At 42.8% G+C, this 22,833-nt stretch overlaps 1 long non-coding RNA gene across 5 annotated transcripts in view; it reads left to right on the top strand.

Annotated features, from left to right (window-relative positions):
• Nucleotides 1–20,452, top strand: part of LOC103888130 — a 38,139-nt gene extending 17,687 nt beyond the window's left edge. For 2 of the 5 annotated variants that reach the window (XR_001892049.2, XR_652520.3), the window contains exons 3-5: nt 6,700–6,833; nt 6,914–7,059; nt 10,309–10,410. This is a non-coding gene — a long non-coding RNA (uncharacterized LOC103888130). The other 3 variants (XR_001892047.3, XR_001892046.3, XR_002515233.2) reach the window with 3 other exon arrangements.
• The last annotated feature ends 2,381 nt before the right edge of the window (nt 20,453–22,833 follow it).

Below are 22,833 nucleotides of genomic sequence, written 5' to 3'. Positions count from 1 at the left end.
AATAGATCATTGGCTATTTCTTTACCTCCTGTTTTTGCCTGATTAGTATTTTAGTGAGCTCTCTGATTGGTCCGGTGGGGGCTAAGTTGCAAGCCCCGTGTTTAAAGGTGGATGTGGTCACCTTCCCAGCTAGGCTTAGGGATTCTTAGTTGGCCTAGGAAATCCAGCTACTCCTGTCTCTCACTAACACTCTTGCAGGGAGTGTAGATGAGGTGGGGCAGGAGGTGGGAAGAGTGGGGCCGGGTGTCAAGAGCCCAGAATCTGACTGCCTGAGTTCAAGGCCTGGCTATCTCATCTGCATGACCTCAGGCAAGTCAGTGAACATTCTTTGTTTGTTTTCCTATCTGTTAATCTTAGGATACAGCTATTTTAAGGATTAGATTTGTTGGAGAATTCTTCCCGCAGAGCCTAGTCACAATAAGTGCTAAATACATGTCTATTATTATTAGTGGTAGTACAAGTAGTAGTATTATGATTTGATCATAAATGAAATTAGCTATTATTAATTACAAAAAATCAGGCAGAAACATAGTTAAAGGCCCTTATTAACTCATGCTATTAGGCCATAAATCCCTGAGTTTTTTATTTTATTTTGTTTTATTTTTTATATACATACCCAAAGCATCGCTGTTAGGCTGTGCCCTGAAGCAGTGTCAGTCTTTTAAAAACATGAACAAATAATCATCTTTGTGTGGACTTTTAGGGTAATCAAATCTTCCTTTCCAGAGTCCTGTTAGAGTGAACATGCCCTCTTTCTTATAAAGGATTTTAAAGTCATTGTTGGGGCTCAGAAACTGATACCCCAAAATATAATGCATTGACATGCTGAGCTGAAGAAAAAGCAGAAGAAGCCTCAAGGTCCTCCCCTACCTAAGATCCAGACCCACCAGGAGAACACTTGCTTTTTCTTACCCTCCCTGTAAGACCAAGAGCGTAACTACCCCTGAACAGACCCTTTCACTGTCAAAGAAAACTATTTACAAATCTTCCTTGGGATCCATGCCTTCTCACTAGTAATTCTTCAACAGAATTCCTCTTTTCCTCCCTTCCGTAATCTGTTTTCCAGGATGATACATATGCCTCTGAATCTCACTGGTGGATGATTGGGTCCCCTGTATACATGTTAAATAACAAAGGCTCCCTTGTATACATGTTAAATACATTTGTATTCCCTTTTTCCTATGAATTGTGCTCATGTCAGTGATTTTGGAACCTCATCAGAGTGTGAGGCCTCTACTTCAAGCTCTGATGCTCAGGGCAGGACTTAGTGCCAGAAGGAACTAGGACATCAAGTGGCCTGCGTTCTCCGTCTTTCTTCCATGCAGCATGATCTGAGAGATACACTGGCTTTGGCAGCTGTCTCGTTCCTTCCTCCTCCCTTCCTTTCTTCCTTCCCTCCCTCCCTGTCTTTCTTTTTTATCCGTTTGTTATATTTTTGCTTCTTATGATTATTCCTGTCTTTGAAAGAGGAAGCACTAACAGAAAAGGGCCAGTAGCCCATTTTCATGCCCACTAGTCTGCCCTGACTCTAAGGGGTACACCAGGGTGCTTGTTGAGATTCCTCACAACATCCCTTAGGCCACAAATAGCTCCTTGTTTGTGAATTGCTCTTTCTGGATTTTTAACCACATTTTAATCTTTATATTCAGCCCTGGGATGGTTTAGCCTTGAGCCTTTGTCACTGTCTTCTTTCCCTGACTAGACGACTTGAAGGAGACTTCTCAGTCATTTTAGATAAAATGACTCACCCCTGTAATCCCAGCACTTTTGGAGGCCAAGGCGGGTTGATCATGAGGTCAGGAGTTCGATACCAGCCTGACCAACGTGGTGAAATTCTGTCTCTACTACCAGTCTTTACCAAAAATACAAAAAATAGCCAGGCGTAGTGGTACGTACCCGTAATCCCAGCTACTCAGGAGGCTGAGGCAGGAGAATCGCTTGAACCTGGGAGGCGGAGGTTGCAGGGAGCCGAGATTGCACCACTGCACTCCAGGCTGGGCAACAGAACGAGACTCCATCTCAAAAAAAAAAAAAAAAAATCTAGGAGATTTCAAGGGAATATTCTCTAGTAGAGTAGTGGAATTTCCCATAATATAGTATTCTGCAGTCAAAGATATTTGGAATTGCTGGTTAGAATAAACTTTTTTTTTGGATTGTAAAACATGCAAAATCTCTAATTTTTGTTTGTTTGTTTGTTTGAGACGGAGTCTTGCTCTGTTGCCCAGGCTGGAGTGCAGTGGTGTGATCTCGGCTCACTGCAAGCTCCACCTCCCAGGTTCACGCCATTCTTCTGCCTCAGCCTCCCAAGTAGCTGGGACTACAGGCACCCGCCACCATGCCCGGCTAATTTTTTGTATTTTTAGTAGAGATGGGGTTTCACCATGTTAGCCAGGATGGTCTTGATCTCCTGACCTCATGATCTGCCCACCTCTGCCTGCGAAAGTGCTGGGATTACAGGCTTGAGCCACCGAGTTCGGCCAAAATCTTTAATAGATTAAGATTGAGAAATAAAATTCTAAAGGCCTCCAACTGACTGAACGAATGCCATCTTGGTCAAGAAGACTCCAGAGAAACCTTGGATGTTGAATTCCCAGCCCTGATGGGATGGGAGGCGAGGCAACTACTCATTACACCCCTCACCTCATCTGTCATTAAGCATTCTTCCTAAGGGCTAACCAGAAACCAGCCTTTCCAAAAGACTGCATTGCTGATTTCAACCAACTGCCTGACTGCTGCCTTTTCCTTTTGTGCTTTCCATGTAGGTATTGACCTGCATTCCTTCCAAGTAAGAGACCACCAATCATGGAGTGGTTTTGGCATTTTGCTGAGTATGTGCAGGGAGGATTTTCATGTCCTGTACTTCACCTTTTGAAGTCAGAGTATCGAAAACTTCACGTTTCAGATTGTGCTAATGCTGCTCCCCCCACCTTTTTTTTTGAGATGGAGGTCTCACTCTATTGCCCAGGATAGAGCACAGTCATGCAATCTCAGCTTACTGTAGCCTTCACCTTTCAGGTTCAAGCCATCCTACCACATCAGCCTCCTGAGTAGCTGAGACTGCAGGCGCAGGCCACCACACCTGGCTAATTTTTGTGTTTTTTGTAGGCCCAGACTGGTCTTGAACTTGTGGGCTCAAATGATCTGCCCACCTTGGCCTCCCAAAGTGCTAGGATTACAGGTATGAGCCACCATGCTAAGCTTGGGCGTGGGATTCGTTGAGAGGCATGAAGCTCCACTGCACATATGCATATTTCTCCTTTCATAAATATTAATAGCTCCTCCTCCAGCTTATTGAATTTCAGTGTGTTGGCCACCCTGCTGAGCATAAATCACTATCTCATTCTTCCCACCATGGAAGTGTCTGTTTCTGGCTTCTGGGTGGAGACTACACTTCCCAGCCTATCAGAATGGCCACCCTGCAGGTTGCAACCCTTTGTGAGAGATAAATCTCACCTTTCCAAATTTATGAACCTCATCACTCTTCAGTTGACAATATGCATTGTAAATCTGCCAAAGATTAAACTATAATTTACAATAATTCATACACACACATGTAAAATGAGAGAGAGCACACATCAGAGGACAGTTTTCATTGAACACTATTTGGGAAATGAAGTTCTAAACAATGGAATATCCCAAAACCATTAAAAAATATGCAATGGGCTTATACGTGATTTCTTAGAAGACTGTTTATGCTATATCAGGTAAAAATGCAAATCACTAAAAAATATGTATAAGTTATTTTCGTTAGAAAAATAGCAGTTGGGCAAATGTAAATACTTGGATGTAATTATACCTCATAGGCATAGAAAGAAGCTGGAGTTCTGTCTATTACAGTGGAATTATGACTCCCCTTGCAGTGGGAGGGTGTATTAGTTTATTCTCACTTTGCTATAAAAAATACCTGAGACTGGGTAATTTATACAGAAAAGAAGTTTAATTGGCGCAAAGTTCCTTAGGCTGTACAGAAAGCATGATGCTGGCATCTGCTCGGCTTCTGGGGAGACCTCAGGAAGCTTACAAACATGGTGGAAGGCAAAGGGAAGGTGAACACTTCAGATGGCTAGAGAAGGAGCAAGAGAGAAGGGGAGGAGCCATACACTTTTTAATTTTTTTTATTATTTTTTATTTTTTTGAGACAGAGTCTTGCTCTGTCACCCAGGCTGGAGTGCAGTGGCGCGATCTGGGCTCACTGCAACCTCTGTCTCCTGGGTTCAAGCGAGTCTCCTGCCTTAGCCTCCCAAGTAGCTGGGACTACAGGCACGTGCCACTATGCCAGGCTAATTTTTTGTATTTTTAGTAGAGACAGAGTTTTACCGTGTTAGCCAGGATGGTCTCAAACTCCTGACCTCATGATCCGCCTGCCTCGGCCTCCCAAAATGCTGGGATTACAGGTATGAGCCACCGCACCTGGCCGCCACACACTTTTAAACAACCAGATCTCGTGAGAACTCTCTCACCTCACTATACAGTACCAAGGAGGCATGGTGCTAAATAATTCATGAGAACTCCATCACCACAATCCAATCACCTTCCACCAGGTCCCACCTCCAACACTGGGGATTAGACCTGTACATGAGATCTGGGCAGGGAGACAGATCCAAACCATATCGAAGGGTGATGGGAGTGGTGGGAGAAAGGAGATAATTTATTTTATAGAAATTTTAAATTAGCGAAATTATGATTTTACTCAACTTTTTGAGGGCTTTCTTTATTTTTTAAAAGTAGAAATCTTAAAAATCTCAATGAACGTGTCTAGTAGAAGTCCTTTCTCCCTGTACCTTTAAGCTTCTGCTAATACAAAGGATTGAGGTGAATTGAAAAAAAATACATGAACCCAGTGTTGGAGCTTTGGGTCTTATTTTTATCAGGAGGAATGTTTGTCTGTCACTTAAATGTGACCGTTAGTGTTAGTTTCCTGAGAAAAAAATCTACCTCTCTCAGCTTTCCAATTTTGGGCAAGAATGTTCGCTGAAGATAAATGCGTAAGGGAATAAATGAAGAATAGGTGTTCATGGTTAACATCTAATTGCTACAGAGTTGGGGAGTAGAAAAATGAGAATGTCTATAAGGAATTGCTTTCTTCTTCCCCCACCTTCCTACCGCACATCAACCGAAATGGAACGAGTTGTTGGTTTTCTTTCTTAACTGTACCAGGGAGATGTTTTAATAATTCTTTGTTCGCAAGCTCCTGGTACCTCCAATACATTTCCCCTATCAGCCAATTTTGTGTCCATTGTTCATAGAATTGTTGCTGTCTTTCAAGAAAGGGGAACACTGTTACAGTTAAGTAATAAAGGGATAATGTTGGGTAACAGATGCATGTGGAACAAAGAGCTAGAAAGATTTCATGATATCCAGTGAGTTATGACTATAATAATGTTTTCTACTTGAAACAAAGAAAACTGGTAGCAGGTTCTGTCACAGACTTTTACTCCCGTGCTTGTCTTTCTGCTACGAGGTGTCTGGTTCCTGTCTCCAGTCATGACGGTGAGGCTGAAGGCTTTAGGTGGGTTGGGGTGGTGTCTTATGTGGAATTGGACCCCAAGGAAACAAAACCTGAGACAAGGATTTGAAAGTACCATCAGGGGAGTGGGCAAGTAAGATAAGAAGGAAGAAAACCAATCCAAGGTGTGTTAATGTTGCTTCCCCAGAGGCAACTGGCGCTCAGTCCTGCTGGGGACATCTGGAAGACTGTGTCCTCAGAGTTGGTATGTCCAAGAGGGGAAACTGAGTCATTTATCCTCCAACTCTCATTTCTCTTTGGCTTAGGGCTGCTCCTGGAGCATCCCTAGCACTGACCGATAGTCCTATGGGTTGGTTGGCTGAGCACTCCAGAGAAAGCCCTTAGAGGGTCCTAGGTGCTTGTAATGCATGCCTGGAAAAGGGGAGTGTCAGGGGGTTCTGGACAGGGCATGGGCAGCATCTTTCATAGGTCAAATATATAAGGATGTGATGCTTTTACCTGGGCCCCAAAGTTGGACTATCCTGTCTTCCTGTTAACATTGGAATAGAGCTTGGGGAAAGGGGAGTTAAAAATAAGGAAGAGCACAGGAGGCAAAAGAGAGATAGAAAAGGGATAAAGAAATGTGGGAGAAGGGAAAAGAGAGAACATAAGGTAGAGAAAGCTGCAAGTGGCAGACGGTATCAGCAAAGTGTCTGGGTTTTTTTGAGGCAGTCTTACTCTGTCACGCAGGCTGGAGGGCTGGAGTGCAGTGGTGTGATCTTGGCTTGGCTCACTGCAACTTCCGCCTACCAGCTTCAAGCAATTCTCCTGCCTCAGCCTCCAGAATAGCTGGCACCTACCACCATGCCAGCTAATTTTTTTTGTAGTTTTAGTGGAGACGAGATTTCACCAAGTTGGCCAGGCGTGTAGCAAGGTGTCTTGGTACTGCAGGTCAAGGGCATTGTCTACATTTGTGCTTATTCACAGGATAATGCAAATAGGTGGAGACACAATGGAGTGAAGACAATGCTTGCGATAGAAGTAGTTGCTGCCACTTGGAAAGAACTGGGCCCCATGTAGGTTGTTTCACAAAGATTAAGTAACTGTAATTTTCATAAGGGACATGCAACTTAGGTATCATTGCCCTATTTTGCAGATGAGCACCTTGAGGCGTAGAGAAGTTAAGTGATTTGTAAGCTGCCACTTGTAAGTATCAGAACCAGCTCCAAAATCCATGTTTTCTCCCCCTACAGAATGTTACACAACTCAGAATCACTAAGAAGAAAAACCAAAACTGAACTTGGAGTAAGGGCAGACATTGTCTGAGTATCCTCAACATTATATCTCTGGCTTTGACACAGGGACGTGACCAGTGTGATTTGGCAAGGTGTGTTGAGTTGGTATCAATTCCCGGGCCACCAAGGATGGAAGCACTTTGCAAAGAATCAGGCTTGTTTTGCCTTCCAGGATGCCAGACACTGCGGCCTGCCCCTCAGTTTCCTGTACAGAGCTCAGCTCCTCGAGGATTGCAAACCCCGAGGACAGCTGATGATCTCATTCTTGGTGTGGAGAACATCCTTGCTGTTCTCATTATGGAAGCAACCTCACCAGCAGTAAGTGATGACTGCACGTAACTGTTTTGGGGGGCACCTATACTCTTAGGAATAACTGATGTCTTAGGGCAGGTTCCCTGAAAGCAGAGCCTGATAAGAAATTCCTGTGTAAGTTATTCAGTGGGAGAGAGTGCTCAGAAGACTCCTGTAAGGGAGTGAGGGAAGGAGGACATGCAGGGGGAAAGCTAGGTGAAGACGAAGTCTCAGCTGGAGATAGCTTCAGCTTGATCCCACAGGAAGCTCCAGAGCATGAACTGCACTCGAATGAGGGCCAGTTTGAGGCAATGGGGCTGACCAGTTTTACATCCCTGCTAATTGGTTTCTGACCAAGGTCTGCCACACAGTGGGTGGGAACTTTGTGTGTGAAGGGCTCCTATTTGATCAAAGGTAATTTCTTCGAGGGGCCACTGGAGGACAGCAAGCTTGGGGGTGCACTGGCCAGTAAAGGCCATCTGGGTAGGGCACTAACAGCATCTACTTCAGTTGGATGACAATTTTTCCAGTGAGGATGGGGAGCAAAGTCCTGTGTGAGCAAAGTAAGAAAGACGACTGGCCGGGCGCGGTGGCTCACGCCTGTAATTCCAACACTTTGGGAGGTTGAGGTGGGTGAATCGTGAGGTCAGGAGTTCAAGACCAGTCTGGCCAAGATTGTGAAACTCTGTCTCTACTAAAAATACAAAAATTAGCCAGGTGCGGTGGCGAGTGCCTGTAATCCCAGCTACTCTGGAGGCTGAGGCAGGAGAATCACTTGAACCCGGGTGGCAGAGGTTGCAGTGAGCCGAGATCATGCCACTAAACTGCAGCCTGGGAGACAGAGTGAGACTCCATCTCAAAAAAAAAAAAAAAAAAAAAGAAAGAAAGAGAAAAGAAAGATTACTAAGCCAGAAGACATATTGGCTATAAAGTTAGTAAAAAGCCTGCAAGAGCAATCACTGGAGCTGCATAATGAAGTCCAATCAATACATGTATAAAGATTGCTATGTGAATATCTGTACAAGTAATAGGCAAGAGGTAACTAGACTTTCATCTTTGCTCTGAAGTGGGACCTGCACTTTTTAGACATTTTTTCAAGAACTAGGGAGGACCCAGGAGTGACCTGACTGCATGAGCCACTGACTTTTTCAAATAAATTTGGCTAACAAGATTTGTTGGGCTAACAACTCTATGCAGGACTGCTTCCAGGCAACTCAAATGAGCTAATCCTGCCCATCTCATGGAGTGATCCAGGGATGTCAGGAGAGCATACGGAATATTTTCTGTACCTGAGAAGACAGCCAGCATCTCAGTGGCACAGCAAGCAATGCTGTACTAGCTTTATTGCTCTATCTGATACCCGGAGGAGATGACTTCTTAAAAACAGTCCTGTATCTGATCCCATTATCCGACTTAATGCACTCACCAAGACCTCTACATAGCTTGCTTTATACTTTTCTTATTTAGCTTCAGCTCCTTAAGGTCAAGAGCCTTGCCTAGCTGAGTACCTGATCCTCAACAAATATTTATTGAGCAAATGAATGAGTGCTGAGTATATGCCTCTAATGGCTATATAAGTTCTCTGAGCAAACTCATCTACACTCTGACTTCTGATGCTGAGCCCCACAACCTTCACGGTTCCCTTGTCAGGTGCCTTCCTGGTACGTTACACCAATAGGAGACTCCAAGGGAGATTGGAAGACTGGAAGTGGGGCAGAGGGGTGGGGAGAGACTTTATCATTCTTGTTTTGCTGCTGTCCTGATCAGCATGGCTCCAGCACTAGCACTTTCCCTGGTGGCACCATCTGGCTTTCCTTTTCAGCTTCTGTCTCCCAGGACCACCCTCAAAGCCCCGTAGAAGGACCAGCAGCTGCTAGGTGATACATCCTCTTCATCATTCTATCTCCATGGGGCTCCTCCTAGGTTCTAGATTCTATCAGAACTCAAATTTCTTCCCTTTGTTTGCCTAGCCATTAGGGTGGAAGCTACTTCCTGCAGTTACTACCTTAGCATTTCCTTCTTGCTTTTCTCCAGTATCTATGCAATTATATTCTCTTTGTTCGAATACCTTATGTGGCTTTGGTGTTTTGGTGTTTGGCACTGGCCGCTGACTCTTTTACATTATCTTTTAGCAAAACTCTGATTTAGACATTGCTATCTCCATTTTGCAGATGGGAAAAGCAGTGCAAAGAATTGTTGAGGAGTGTCCTCAAATTTACACGTCTAGAACATCTTGGAAAAGGTGATATGTGTTAGTCCAAGAGACTGCATTGGAATCCTGCCCTCATTATTTATGTTGTTCTATAGTTTTTAATTCACATGCAGCAAAATTCACCCATTCTATTGTATGGTTCTATGAGTTTAGACAAACACATAAAGTTGCATAATCTCCACCACAATCAAGATATGGAATGGTTCCAACAGTTTAGAAAAATCATGCTGTTCCATTACAGTCAATTCTTCCCCTACCCCCAGATCTTGACAACCACAGATCACTTTCTGTTTTTATAATTTTATCTTTTCCAGAATGTCATATAAATATAAAATATAACTTTTTGAGTCTATCTTTTCTCATTTAGCACAATTTATATGAAATTCATCAATGTTTTTGCATGAAAAGTCCATTCTTTTTTGTTGCTGAGTAATATTCCTTTACATGGATGTACCATAGTTTTCCCATTCACCAACTGGGAGAAATCTGGGTAGTTTCCAGTTTTTGGTGATTATGAATAAAGCAGCTACAGACATTCACATATGGTTTTTGGGTGAACATAAGTTTTTGTTTTCTTGGGTAATTACCTAGAAGTGGGACTTCTGCATCATACAGTAACTGTATATTTAGCTTTATAGGAAGTGACAAAATTGTTCCAAGGGGCTGCATCATTGTGCATTCCTACCAACAGTATATGAGAGTTCCAGTTGCTCCACATCTTCGTCAGCACTTGGCACTGTCAGCTTTTGTTTACAGTCATTTCAACAGGTGTATCATGATGTGGAATATTGTTAAAACATCTGGAAGAGACTTTGGGTCACATAAGTTCTTCTTGAAAGACTGTATAATGTTGTCGTTAAGGAATTCAGACCCTGCAGCCAGCTTTGGTAGTCACTGCCTTTATGAACATGGACCTCAGTTTTCTCATCTGTAAAATGAGGATAATAATAGGATATCTATTTTAAAAGGTTGTTATAAAATTTAAATTAGTTAATATATGTAAAGCACTGATACAGAATAAGTGGCACCTGACTACTAATTATCATTGCTATTATTTTTCTCAGCTCTGGCCCATCCTGCTTAGCTACATGACGCCAAAATTTGAAGAAAGATAAAGTTGAAAGGACATGTCTTGGACTCCAAACAATAAATCTTAAAGTCTTTTAGTTTGCATCTTCTATCTTTTCAAATCACTGCACCACAGATTTGTCTTAAAGCCATTTCATATATAATGCAACGCCCATCCTTACTTTGCAAAACCCCAATTTTAAAGACAACATTTGAACTTCAGTGATTAAAGGAGGCTTTTGAATTGTTATAGATTCCCATCTCCATCTAAACAATATGCTTTTAATAGGAACACAGCTTGTGATTTATACCATTTCACTCTGCTCTGCAGTGCGGTCTGCATCATCAACATTAAGATGAAATTACCCTGCAATCACAAACATGGAACTCATACTTGTAGTAATTGCACAAAGAAAACCTCATTATCCTGCAATATGCACTTCAAAAACAAACATACAACCTTTTCTCCCTCTAGTGGCACATTTAAAAAGCAACCTCAAGTATCACAGAGGCCAGTGTTGCCTATTACAATCGAGAGAAACAAATAGTTTACACTTGAAAGATTCATAATATTTGTTTATCGTCGATTTTAGTAAAAAATTTGCATTTTGTTTATACAAAATGATGTTGCTGTCAAGATAACAGGCTAGATCATAGCCATAGTGGAATTTCATGATTTATCATCACTTGGCACTTTATTTTTCATCAAAAACAATAAAGAGAAATCTACAAACACTAGGTAGTCAGGGGTTCTGATTCCTGGTTACCTCTTGGAAGAATGAGACCACTTCCAGTTCCCCGCCCTTGCCCTTTATGTGTTTATGGGCTATAGAGCTGAACAACAATGCCTTACTGCAGAGGTTGAATAGTGCGCCAAAACTCATGTCTACCTGGAACCTCAGAATGTGACCTTACTTGGAAATAGGGTCTTTGCTGATGCAATTAGTTAAGTTGAGGTCATGCTGGATTAGGTGGGCCCTAAATCAAATAACTCATATCCTTATAAGAAGAGAGAACACCCAGGATGAAAAACACACAAGGAAAAAGTCCACGTGGAGATGGAAGCGGAGATTGAAGTCATATATATATACATATATGTATATATTTTTTTGAGATAGAGTCTTGCTCTGTTGCTCAGCCTGAAGTACAGTGGCATGATCTTGGCTCACTGCAACCTTCGCCTCCTGGGTTCAAGTGATTCTTCTGCCTCAACCTCCTGAGTAGCTGGGCCTACAGGCACATGCCACCACACCTGGCTAATGTTTGTATGTTTAGTAGAGATGGGGTTTCACCATGTTGGCCAGGCTGGTCTCGAACTCCTGACCGCAAGTGATCCGCTCACCTTGGCCCCCCAAAGTGCTGGAATTACAGGCGTGAGCCACCGCGCCTGGCCCTGTAGTGCTATATCTACAAGTCAAAGGATGCCAAGGGTTGCCTGTAACCGCAGAACCTGGGAGAGGGACATGACTAGATTCTCTCTCTGAGTCTCCAGAAGGAACCAACTTTGGCAGCACCTTGATTTTGGACTTCTGGCCTCTTGCACTGTGTGAGAATAAATTTCTGTTGTTTTAAACCATCCAATTTGTGGTAATTTGTTATAATAGCCCTAAGAAACTAATATACTTACTCCAATGGATAAAAACAACAATGACCATGATTTCAACAATGTTATATAAATTAACTCATTTAATTGTCACCATAACACTGACATAGCTGTTATTATTATACTCACCTTACAGATGAGTAAAATTGAGTTTCAGAGAAGTTGGGTAACTTGCCTAAGGGTACATAATTTGATATTATTTAGGTGTGGCAGCCATGTGTTCTCTGACGCCTTCCAAGTGCCTGAGATTGTCATTTCTTTTCTGTTTCTTTTCAATTGAGCCTCGACCTCCCAGGCTTAATTCATCTTCCCACCTCAGCCTCCCAAGCAGCTGGGACAACAGGCACATGCCGCTGGACCTGGCTAATTTTTTAATTTTTTGTAGAGACAGGGTTTCACCATGTTACTCAGGCTGGCCCTTGAACTCCTGTGCTCAAGCCATCCACCTACCTCAGTCTTCCAAAATGCTGGGATTACAGGCATGAGCCACTGTGCCCAGCCTTCTCTGTTTTCTTTATGTGTTTGCTAGTTTAAAATTTTGCTTTATTGAAGAATAAATTTAAACTACTTAACAGTTAAGATACAGTAAACTACTCAAATCTTAAACGTATAACTTGATAAAGTTTTACACATGTAGATATCCGTGTAACCACCCCTGGAAGACCTGTCACGACTCTTCTTAAAGAGTATGATTTCCAGGCTTTTTAATATTATAATATCACAAAAAGTAATATAGGTTCTTTATAAAACTTTCGGACATTATAAAGCTACAACAATGGAAAATTTCTCTCCCACATCATCCCTTATTCCTCCACCCAGGATTAATCATTGTTAATGCGTAGAGTGTGTGTCCCTCTGAACCTTTTCTATGTTATGTTTGTATTTATGTCTGTAGATACACACATAAAACTTGTATAAGCATATGTGTTTTTGCACATGCATATTCAAGCATATGCACACACATGCACACACACAGAAACACACAGTTTTTCTAATGTGGTATAATTTAATAAATATCATTCTGAAGTTTGCTACATTTTCATTTAATAAAAAGTTCTGCCTTTTAAAATGTTCAGGATATAGATCTACCTGGAAAGAGCCGTACTTTTTCTGCTATCAGTCATTTCTACTTTAGTGTGAAAGAAGTTTCCAAATGAAGAAAGGTGGAGCAGACATTCCTGCTGGGCCCGCTCCACTCCATTCTTCCTCCGGGTAGTCTTATTGCAGCAGGTGGCGAAGCAAAAGCCCACATTTAGCAGCCTCACGTGCAGCTGGGGGGCCACATTCCTTCCCAGCAGACAGCTGCGGGATGTGGAAGGTGGCAGGGACTGAGAGACTGTTCTGCTCCTGGCTGTGGCCAATTGTGCTTTGTCTGCAGCTGTGGAACAGAGGTCTCCCGCTCTCCAAAGGCAGCATAGGAGAAAGCCATTTATCAGATGCGTTCCTGCAGCTCATGCTGTGACATGGCTTCCTGGCCCCAGATCGTTACAGAGGCTGTGTGGCCTGGGAGCCAGGAGAAGGGTATGTGGCTTCCTGAAGGTGGCCAAGTCACGGGGTGGTGTCCAGGGAGTCACCCCCCGGGAACTCAGTCCAGAGCCCGGCTGCTGTGCTCCAGTGGTTTTGCAAGCCCCTACTTTCCTATAATAAATCCCTTTCTGTTTAACATAGGGTGGCTCTGACATCTGCAATTAAACTACTGAATCAGGAAAAAAGGAAGCAGGACAGAGAAAGGCAATGACTGGAAAGTTTTACTTCGGGACAACATCTCTGAATTATTCACATATAATGGAAATGAATCATTCTGACTCATTAATCAATGATGAAATGAACGATAAGCAACAGAGGATGACCTGAAACATTTATATTTGGTTTATATCATGTTAGAACATCTAATTTAACACAGATGTTTCATGCCCTGGAAGTTCATACTGCTGCTGGGAAATCACAGAGCTACGTTGGGAGCATGTAACATCCTCTTTTCCAACTCTTCTCACTGAGCATCTCCCTGGAGGAGGCCAAAGTCATCTCTCAGACTAAGCTCAGAACTCAGTGAAGCTGTAGTGACATTGGCAACAACTATAGCGTCATACGCATGGCCTGAATGAGAGCTGTGATTGTTAGTGATGTCCAGGTATGTATCTGTCATCTCAGAGTGACCCTGAGAAAGGCGTTCATTTGGAAGCTTTTCTCCCCACACTCTATTCTAAGTGACCCATTGCCCAGTGGACATTATGAAGTCCTGGAGGCTGCCAGTCTCCTCACTGTGACTGGAGTCATGGCTCCAAGCTCTGCCAGCTTCATGCACCTGGGGAGAGTGACCAGCAGCACTGCCCAGAGTCTCGTGCTGGCCCTGCTAGAACAAAGACCTTGCAGGATACGCAGTCATCATGACATGCTGATGGCAGATTATGTGCTATTTGCACATTTTGTTTTCTCTTTTGTGTAGGGATGCCCAGGATGGTCAGGACATTTCCGATGCTCCACCTCCATCCCTCAGTGCTCGCTAGTCTGTGCCTGCAAACAGTGTTATTCAACAAAACTGGGGTTCACTAACCCAGTGCAGTTAAATCCAAACATCCACACTGAGGTTTGCAATGGGAGAAAGGAGAGCGTTTATTTGCAAGGCGCCAAGCAAGGAGAATTAGGCAGCTCCCATTTAAGATCTGACCTCCCCTGTGACTTGGAAGTAAGGGTATTTGAAGGCAGAGATAAATTTCAGGAAAGCGGAAGTTACAGGCAAAGTCATAAATCAATACATGGAGGCTGTGCTTCAGTTTGACCTAAAGAGGTGAGATATCTTGAAGAGGGAGCTTATAGGTCATAGGTAGATTCAAAGATTTTTTTATTTTCAATTGATTAAGGAGGCAAAACTTTGTCTAGACATGTGAGGTCAGCAGAAAAGAATGTGAGCTCTGGCCTGTGGCGTGACCTCCTCCAGGTCCCTCAGGAAGAAATTTAGAACAAAGAGCAGTGGTTTGAGTTCAGTCCTCCGTTCCCCTCAGGGTCTGCAGGCCAGCAGATCCATTTGATGGGGGTCTGGGTTTCTGAAAAACACCTGGGAACATATGTTAAGATGGTATCTTTAGCTTCTATAGAGAACACAACATCTCATGACTCTAACCTCCCTGGTTATTGTTTTAAGCTACTATTTCCTTCTTGCTTATCAAGTTGCTCATGTTCTTTTCCCTTGAAGGAACATGAGATTTTCCTTTATTTCTAGGCTTAGAGGGATCTTGCAGGCCCCTACCAGGGGTCCCTACTCCGCTCAACGTCTTCCTACTTTCTATGACAAGCCTCTTGGACTCTCTTTCTGAGGCCTCTCTGTGGTATTAGGAGCAGGCTTGGCCTATTGGCAGGGCAGGGTGGAACGTGTGGAGGAGCTGGTGCCCCAGGAGGAGCCCACAGCCAGTGGATACCTGAGAGGAGGCATCTCTAATGTGTGTCCCACACCATCTCCCAGAGTGTGCCAGTAGTTTTAAGCCCCATTTGCCCATGTCTGTAACCTGCTCATTTACTCACCCATCCTTCAATGCTACCAGGCTGGATGAACTGGGAGAGATCATGGAATAAATATTGAAACTTCATTCTTTGTTTCAATGTTTATAAATAGAAATAGTTATATTACATCATAAAAGTCTTGAATAAAAGTCGTTACTGAGAAGTAATCTTACTGATTTTAAAAAATCTGTAAGATGTTTGAACTGGAAGGCATCTTAGCATTATTAGCCTCTGTTTTAATTTATGAGAAAACTGAGTATCTTTGGAGATATTGAGGGAGGAAAAAGGCTTTCCACTATCCTCTTAGGTTCAGCACCTGAGGACTGTAAATTGAACAGACAAAGACACATTAATAGGACAAGAAGTACAACTTTTACTGATGCTAAGGTTTTTATGTGCATGGGAACTTCTCAGAAAAGAAATGAAAACACAAACGAGGTTAGATTTGGGGGCTTATATAACATTTTAACAAGGGGTGATAAATTGTGGGAAAACAACTAGACAAAAAGTGAGAATCGAGGGTTTTTATGGGTGGTAAATTGTGGGCAGGTGACTAGGAAACATAAGGAGGAAACTAATGGAAGATCAAGGCTATTTATTTATTTATATTAATAGAGATGGGGGTCTCTCTATGTTGTCCAGGTTGGTCTCGAACTCCTGGGCTCAAGACGTCTGCCCATCTCAGCCTCTCAAAGTGTTGGGACTACAGGTGTGAGCCACGGCGCCCGGGCCAATAAGGATTATGGTCTGTTTATGCAGACTAAACTTGATGTGACTCTCCATTTCTGGTAATAAAAGTCAGTGTCCTTTTCCTGGTACGGAGAAACACCTTCCTTGAAGGAAAATTTATGCTCTGCTTTCAGGCAGATAAGGGAAAGGCAGATAAATTTTCCTGCATTTGTTGTTTCTCAATTGCCTTCAGTTTAAAATAATACTCATGCCAAAGTTGCACACTATGGGGTGGCATATTCTGATCCCCTTTAAGTTCTAGGAACCCATGAGGATCCAGAAAGGAATGAGTTATGTAACGGGTAATCCTGACATATAGAACATTTGATTTAAACCTCAGAATTAAGAAGGAGAGGGGAAAACTAATGACCTTGAACTGAGAGTACAGAACACAAAAACCAGAAGTGTGTCAGGGATTTCTACCTTGTATACGATGGAAGAGAAATCAGAAACTCTGAATGTTAAAGTTAAAAGGGAAGGCAGAAAGCCTTCCCCTTCAACTTGTCAACTTTAATGATAAAGAAATAGGGGTGTAGAGAAGTTGAGTGATTTGTCCACCAGGACATACATAGATAGATGATAGATAGATAGATAGATAGATAGATAGATAGATAGATAGATAGATGGAATAAATGATTACAGGGCAAGATACTAGTTTGAAGGAACAGAAATCTCAACTCAAAATGGCTTAAACAGTAAGAAGATTGCTATTTCTTACAAGTGTTGCTGGGGAATAGCATCAGGGTAATTAATTCGGTGGTTCCACAAGGTCATCTAGGATCATATTCCACCCTTTTTCAGCTGCCCAGACCTCCACAAATCTTAAGATTAACTCCTTTATGGCTCTCAAATGGCTCCCTAGTTCCATGTGTTGTTTGCATATGGGTATCTGTCCAATAGAAAGAAATAAAGCTATTTGCTCTGAGGTTGTTTCCTTTTGTCAGTAAGATACTGACAAAAGACTCCACCCAGACTTCTGTCCCGCTTTATTAACCGAGATTACACAGATCACACATTTTATCGGCTAAGATTAAGCAAACCACTGGCAAGGAGATTCCCCTCCTTTTGGGCTGGAGAGACTGTCGTCACCTGTCCCATCTGCATGATTGCAGAGGAAGGTAATACACGGAGGAGGGTAAATACAGGAAGGGATTAGATCAGGAACCAGTGTGGTCTGTCTGGAACCCAGCATCCAGGAACTTTTGCGACCCAAACCAGGTTTGCTCCAGAATTTGGAGACATGTCCATTAAAAGTTGTTGAAAATTAGGAATGATGGTATGGATGATGAGGGTGAGATGCTCCTTAAATTACTGTAAGAGATCAAGGCTGTCACCTAGACTCTCATAAAGAAAGTGTTGACTTAATAATTGAAGATGAACCACATTCTTGGAGACTGTAAGGGGTCCCTGAGTGGGGGCTGTTTGTGGCCAACAATAATGCGAATTTAAAAGGAGAGTAGAAATTCTTCCAGGTTTCACCCGTATGAAAGGGAGTGGGGTGCTTACTCTCTCTCACCACAATTTTGTCCATGGAAAGAGACCTTCTTGTGGCAGAGGAACTCTGCTAGAATGCCACATGTGGAAGAGATGATCACACAAGATCTCCTATGTTCCCTCCCACTGGTGTTCTGCATCTCCGCAATGCCTGAAAGCAACACTTTAATGATTACTTTGGCTTTCTAACTACCTTTGCCCTAGGAAAGAAGTATCTTGGATGAAGAACTTGAGTACTTTGAATACTGAAAAGGCATTTCCTCTGCTGCAGATTTATAACGTGGCATCATTCGAATGTACAGACTAGTCTTTGACGGGGTGGGTCTGTGTATTAGTCCCTCTGATCAGAACTGGAAAACGAACAATTTTAATACTGGATGTGCAATGACGAGGCCCAGACCACAAGCACGTGTTGTCCACGCCAAGGGATGACTTTGGAGGCCCTGCGTGGGCTATCAGCTGGCCAACCCAGGAACCCAGCTATCTCCCCTCCCTTCACCTACTGTCTAGTTATCACTGCATCTCAAGGCAGGACTCTGTGAGCTGACACATATCAAACCCGATGAGCTGCTCTTGGGGAGGTTTCCTGATTCCCTCCTGCCAGTTCCTCTGTAGTCCTTCGGCCGGCTTCAGACTCTCAGTTCCCGAGCCTTCCTCTTGGGCTGTGCAGACTCAGAGATTGATGAATGCACTGGGCCGCAGGGACCTGCACAGAGTTCCGGCCTCCTGGAGGACATCAATTCGGCTCCCCCTTTTCCCTTCAGTGGTAATTGAATGTCAGGATAACAGATGGAGGGTGGGGAAAATAAACCACAGTCTCACTTTCCACAATGGGGGAAAGGCTTTGTGGAGAAAGGAAGGGTTAAATTGTTCAAGACTTAAATTTCAGTTAAGTTTGGTGTTTGTTTTTCTTATTAGTTTGGAGAGAATTTGGCAAGAAAATGCAAGTACATCCTAATTTCTCAACTATATGCTGACTAAAAATTTTCTTTATAAAACTGGATATTGGGCCGGGCGTGGTGGCTCATGCTTATAATCCCAGCACTTTGAGAGGCCGAGGCGGGCAGATCACCTGAGGTCAGGAGTTCAGGACCAGCCTGGCCAACATGGCAAAACATCGTCTCTCCTAAATAATACAAAATTAGGAGGGGCATGGTGGTGTGTGCCTGTAATCCCAGCTACTCAGGAGGCTGAGGCAGGAGAATCGCTTGAACCTGGGAGGTGGAGGTTGCAGTGAGCTGAGATCATACCTGGGCGACAGAGCAAGACTCCGTCTCAAATAGATAAAAAATAAAATAAAATAAAAGTTGATATTGGCCAGGTGCCATGGCTCACACCTGTCACCCAAGCACTTTGGGAGGCTGAGGTGAACCCATCACTTGAGCCTAGGAATTTAGACCATCCTTGGCAACATTGCAAAACTCTGTCTCTAGAAAAAATATGAAAATTAGCTGGGTGTGGTGGTGCACACCTGTAGTCCCAGCTACTCTGAAAGCTGAGGTTAGAGGATGGCTTGAGCCCAAAAGGTAGAGGCTGCAGTGAGCCATGATCATGCCACTGCACTGCAGCCTGGGCGACAGAGGAGTGAGATTCTGTCTCAAACAAAACAAAACAAAAACTAGAGATAGATCCATCCAACGGGAAACCTCCTAAATAGTAGGGAACCAGAAAGAATTCTGAGACAGTGGTTAGAGCATCTGCTTAGACATTTATTTACTATTATAATTCTAAGCAAGTCAACTGGACATGTCTGTAAATACTGAAATACTTGTCCTACTGACATTATTATATGAAATTTTGTTTTTTTTCTTTTGTTGTTTTCCTACATAAAACTTCGATAAACTTTGATTAGCTTTATCTGCCCATCCTCCATCTCCCTCCAGGTGAGACATCTGTTTTTTAGGAAACCACCCCTCCCTAACTCTTGGTCAAATTTCAGGTGAAGATGACCACACCCACCCCTGGCTGTAGCAGTGGTCAGATGATCCAGTACTGGAAAATCCACATATTCAATGGATCCCCAAAGATATTGGTCCAGAAATGGGAACTGGACCCAAGGCAAACCTAATGACTTTATTCTGTGATGCCTCTTTGACCACTTGGAAAAGAGACGTCCTCTTTCCTACGGTATTGCTAGCCATAGGAAGGGTATAAGCCTGAAGACACAGTGGCCAATCCGATAATTATGTCACTATAAAGGAAAGTAGTAATGGACCATGTGGAAAGAGGAAGAGGGCCCATGAAGATGTTGTCTGAACTGAATCTGGCCGTGCCTGCCATCTCTATTACGTGAGTCAATACAATCCTTTTTGTTTAACTCTATTTAAGCTGGAGAACTTATACATGGAAGAATTCTAATGCCATCAACAAGTTATGTCAGCTTTAACTTCAGATTTTTATCCCAATCACATCCATTACTCATCCGCTCTGCTGTTTCCATCCAAATCCAAGCCAGTATAATGTGTCCATATATTGTACTTTCCAAAGTAACTCGTGGCCCTTTGGTTTTTAATTTTTTTTGCTAGATTTTGTAATTAATTTTTCTTTTTAAAATTCTCATTTTAAAATAATGTATAATTTACAAAAATTTGAAAAATCAGTACAAAGATTTCCTGCATACTCTTTACCCAACCTCTCCAAATATTAACCTCCTAATCCATCACAAACAATGGGTTAATTCCAGGAAGTTAATACTGATACAATACTGTTAATTAACCTGCAGGCGGCCAGGCATGGTGGCTCACACCTGTAATCCCAGCACTTTGGGAGGCCGAGGCAGACAGATCACGAGGTCAGGAGATCAAGACCAGTCTGGGCTAACACAGTGAAACCCCGTCTCTACTAAAAATACAAAAAATTAGCCGGGCAAGGTGGCAGGCGCCTGTCATCCCAGCTACTCGGGAGGCTGAGGCAGGAGAATGGCGTGAACCTGGGAAGCGGAGCTTGCAGTGAGCTGAGATCGCCACTGCACTCTAGCCTGGGTGACAGAGCGAGACTCCATCTCAAAAAAAAAAAAAAAAAAAATTAACCTACAGGCTTTATTCAAGCGTCACCAATTGTTGCACTAACATTCTGTTCCTGGTCAAGGTTCCAGTCCAAAATCACAAGTTAATATAGTTTTCTTGTCTCCTTGAGCTTAACTTAACCTGGGACCATTCCCCAGTCTTCATGATTTTGTGGCTCTGACACTTTTGAAGAGGATATGTCAGTCATTTTACAAAATTTCCCTCAATTTAGGTTTGTCTGATGATTCTTCAAGATTAAGTTCAAGTCATACACTGTTGGCAAGAACGGCGCAAAGGCGACATTGTGTCCCTCTTGGCGCATTATATCAGGAGGTACATGATGTTGCAGAGCAGGGGTCAGCAGATTTTTCTGTAAGAGACCAGATAGTAACTATTTCAGGGAAGGGACAACACACGCAGTCTCTGGCATATTTTTCTTTGTGCTTGTGCCTCTGTATTTATAATGGTTTAAAAGTGTAAAATGCGTTCTTAGTTCCTGGTGCGCAGAAACGGACTGAAGGCTGGATTTGGCCCATAGGCCAAAGGACCCCATGTGTAGACGGAATCTTTGAAAACATAAGCTGTTAAGGGCGTGCCTCTGCTTCAACTCCTCTTCCCCCACATTTGTTTTTTCACCTCACTTAGTAAAAGCTTGAGTCCTGTATTAGTTCTCTGCAGAAATAGAATCATGGAACAAATAGGATGTGTGTTTGTGTTTGTGTGTGCGTGTGTGTGTGTGTAGAAAGAGAGAGAGAGAGACAAAGAGAGACAGAGAGAGAGATCTACTTTGAGGAATTGGCTCACGTGATTATGGAGGCTGGCAAGTCTAAAATCTACAAGGTGGGCTATTAGGCTGGAAACCCAGGGAGGATCCGATGTTGCAGTTGAAGTCAAAGGTTGCCTGCTGGCTGAATTTCCTCTTGCTGTGGGGAGATCAATATTTTGTTCTTTTCAGACTTTCAATGGACTCAATGAAGCCCATCTACAATATGGAGGCTAATCTGCTTTTTTCCAAGTTCACCCTTTAAATATCAAGCTCACTCAGAAATACCTTGAGCATAATGTTTGACCAAATATCTGTGTGCTGCGGCTCAGCCAAGTTGACAAATAAATGTAACTATCATCAGTTCTTACCAAAGCTTGTAGAATCCTTTGTGATCCAGTCCCAGTTACTTCTCCAACCTTCCTTTCACACTCTCCTACTTGATAACTGTGCTAGGTCTAGACCAGTGCTTCTCAAACTCTCCTGTGCCTCAGGCTCACCTAGATGGCTTTTGAAAACAGATTTCTGGACCCTATACCCAGAGTTTCAGATTCAGTACGTCTGGGGTGGCACCTAAGAATTTGCAGTTCCAAAAATTTCTCAAGTCATGCTGATGCTGCTATCCTGTGGTTCACACTCTGACAATCACTGTTGTAGATATGTTCTTCTTTCTCAACAAACAAAAACGAACAAAGCACCCTTTCAGCCTAGAGCCTTTGTCTGGATTTTCCTTCTACCACAAAGAATCTTTCCCTAGATATTTGCAGAAAGTTCGATATTGGTAAATGCTTAATGACTGACTCTAAACAAACAAACAAACAAACAAAAGCCTCTTTCACAGCATTTGCTGGTTTCTAGTGTATAATTCCTCGGACCTGATTTTGAGCTACCAATATGATGCCCCTGAATGTGGAGTTGGGAAGAGATGTTTTCCACTGGTTCTTGAGGTCCAGTGTGAGCTGGCTCAGCACACCACTGTTTGAGTGACATTTTCATGTCTCTGCTCAATGCGACCTCCCCTGAGAGGCTTCCCTGACCATCTGATAAAATAGCGCAACTGTCCCCCAACCATTCTATTTCTTTTTATTGTAGTTCATTGCATTTATTTCTACCTACTGTAGGTTTCTTCCCCTACTAAGTAGTAAACTCCAAGGAAGCAATAATTTTTTTTTTTTTTTTTTTTTGTCTAATTCCATGCTGTATTGTGACCTCAGTGCCTCGGTGACAGTAACTATTTGGTTCAGTGAATGAATGAATAAATTTATCTATGTATTTGTTGTCAGTCTCCCATATTAATCCACTGGTAATACCACAAAGGTGAGGGTTTTTTCTACTTTTGTTCACCATTGCATCCTCATCCCTGACCCATAACAAGTATGGAAGGCATAATTTTTGAATTTTTTGTTTCTTAGAAATGGAGTCTAACTAC

This window comes from Papio anubis, chromosome 16 (assembly GCF_008728515.1).
Source record: "Papio anubis isolate 15944 chromosome 16, Panubis1.0, whole genome shotgun sequence".
NCBI lineage: Eukaryota > Metazoa > Chordata > Mammalia > Primates > Cercopithecidae > Papio > Papio anubis.
Note: the sequence above shows the minus strand (reverse complement) of the source record. Positions and strands in the feature narration are given on the sequence as shown.